Source organism: Rutidosis leptorrhynchoides, chromosome 7 (genome assembly GCF_046630445.1).
Source record: "Rutidosis leptorrhynchoides isolate AG116_Rl617_1_P2 chromosome 7, CSIRO_AGI_Rlap_v1, whole genome shotgun sequence".
NCBI classification, from domain to species: domain Eukaryota; kingdom Viridiplantae; phylum Streptophyta; class Magnoliopsida; order Asterales; family Asteraceae; genus Rutidosis; species Rutidosis leptorrhynchoides.
In genome coordinates, this window is record NC_092339.1 from 179,445,208 (window position 1) to 179,447,406 (window position 2,199).

Here is a 2,199-nt window from a genome sequence, read left to right on the forward strand (position 1 = left end):
ATTTTAAAATGTATTTTAACAAATATCGAGACAATGATTTATAGAAGTAAATGATCAAAACACTCAAATGTATAAGTTATATTTCGAGTGATATAATTTAGGGATAATTTAAGGCTATATTTTGACTAAGGTACGTGTCCCAAAATGTAATGTACAAGTTTTCTCAGCGTACGAAGGGACACTCGAAAAACCGGAACCGGGACATAAGTCGCGTAACAACGTACGACTTATCGGAACAAAAATTACAAGTTAACTATGCATGTGAATTTAATATAATATATAATTAATTATATAAATTAAATATATTATATATATTATTAATTATTATGTCGACAAATAAAAATACAAAAAAAATGTGAGCTGGATTTTGGGGCCATGCGATCGCATGGAAAATAGGCATAAAACCCATGCGATCGCATGGGGTCAGATTTCAGGAAAGGTCTATAAATTGAATTCGTTTTTGCTCAGTTTACACACTTATTACTCCGTATTTATTTTATTTAAATTATTATTATTATTATTATTATTATTATTATTATTATTATTATTATTATTATTATTATTATTATTATTATTATTATTATTATTATTATTATTATTATTATTATATTATTATTAAATTATTATTAATCTTAATATTTTAGTAATATTATACATAAAATATTACGACGAGGTTATGAGCATGTCACTTTTAAAAATGAGTTTTACGAGCGGGATAGAACTAAGGAAATTATGGGCTATTGCCAAGGAGGTTATGGGTAATGTTCGGGGATATATTTATGAATCAAACCTAGTGTTTATCATCTCCGTTACGTCTACGTACTTTCCTACAATATTGAATCTCAATATTAATACGTAAGTACTTATATTTTATCTATTATATATTAATAGTGTATCCATGTCTAGTACTCGAGTATATATATATTTATACATGCTTGTATGCTAAATTTCGTCGTTAAACAGTTTATAATGAATCACGAATTAAATCCATATATTACTGGTAAAAGGTATATGATATACATGTTTTTGGAAAGCTGGCGAAAAATCGATAACTTTTCATTTAGACACCGAATAGTTTCGATGAACGGATTAAAAGATATGATCAACTGAATTATGATTGACGTTAATTGAAATTGCTTTTGAATCTACAATTAAGATTTAAACAACTTGTTTACGAGATTGATAAAGTGAATTTTTAAATATTACCAACCGAGTAAATGAATCTTTATATAAGGCAAGTCTCATTTTATTAAACTATTGTCAAAATTGACTTTTTGAAACGACTTTGGATAACTTTTGTATGTCGATCTCGAGCATTAGGATTGTGATACACTATGACCTGACCTAGCTTGATACACATTTATTGACCAACATATGTTCTCTAGGTTGAGATCTACGATTCTTTGATATACCGAGTTTCAGTCACATTACGATGAATAACTGTATGTGCTGCTAAGGTGAGTTTCATTGATCCCTTTTTAATTGCCTTTGCAATATATATTTTTGGGCTGAGAATACGTGCACTTTATTTTAAACGCAATGGATACAAGTACATACTAAATTCTACACTGAGTTTGAACCGAAAATCCCTTAGCTTTGGTAACTGTTAACTGCCAGTTATAAGAACTGGTGGGCGCGAGTAGTAGTATATGGATCCATAGGGCTTGATATCCCCATCCGAGCTAGAGCACTAGCCTTTTAACGGATGTATGCTATTTGAGAAGCGTACACGTTGGTTTGCGTGTATTATTAAGATGATTATATAAAGGGTACAAATTATATATACTTTAAAGTTTAGTTACCAGGGTGCTCAATTTCGTAGAATATTTTGATAAACATTTCGGATGAAACAACTGAAATCTTGTGATCCACCTTTATATACAGATTATACGAAACATTAAAACTATGAACTCACCAACCTTTGTGTTGACACTTGTTAGCATGTTTATTCTCAGGTTTCCTAGAAGTCTTCCGCTGTTTGCTTAGATGTTAGACAAGCTATGTGCATGGAGTCTTACATGACATATTTTTCAAGGAAACGTTGCATTCACCAAATCATCACCATGTATCTTATTTTGACTGCATTGTCAACAGAAGTACTGTTGTAAACTATTATTTATGGTGATTGTCTATATGTAGAAATCATCAGATGTCGAAAACCTTTGATTTAAATATTCATTTATGGTGTGCCTTTTCAAA